We start from the raw sequence: 402 nt of genomic DNA, 5'->3' as shown, positions 1-402 counted from the left end.
CGGACCAGCGCTGTATGCCACTCCGGAAAATACTGGCGGTTGCTGAGCAGCCGACCCCGTGTCGTTGCCGGCTGTCACTTTATAAACTCCATCAGCAGCCCCGGCTGGGGATGGGGGACAGCTTGGGGCTGTGCAAAATCCTGTGAGGATCGAGGCAGATCTGGGTGCTACCAGGGATCCTTTGCCTGGAGCCACCCCTGAGTGCCATCCCGCTTTGGGCTCTTGATGAAGTAACACCCTCAGAGGAAAAGCAAGAAAGGTCCAGAAATAACCGTGTCACTAAATAGCAACGGAGATATTTTGAGCCCCGTGGAGCTGGGGTCAGGGTTGGTCTGTGTTTTCTCCTGCCGATGGTCAGCGATTGGCAGCACCCCCCGGGCTGGGGGGGGCAGGGCCAACTGC

Source organism: Apaloderma vittatum, unplaced genomic scaffold (assembly GCF_000703405.1).
Source record: "Apaloderma vittatum isolate BGI_N311 unplaced genomic scaffold, ASM70340v1 scaffold26623, whole genome shotgun sequence".
Lineage (NCBI taxonomy): Eukaryota > Metazoa > Chordata > Aves > Trogoniformes > Trogonidae > Apaloderma > Apaloderma vittatum.
Note: the sequence above shows the minus strand (reverse complement) of the source record.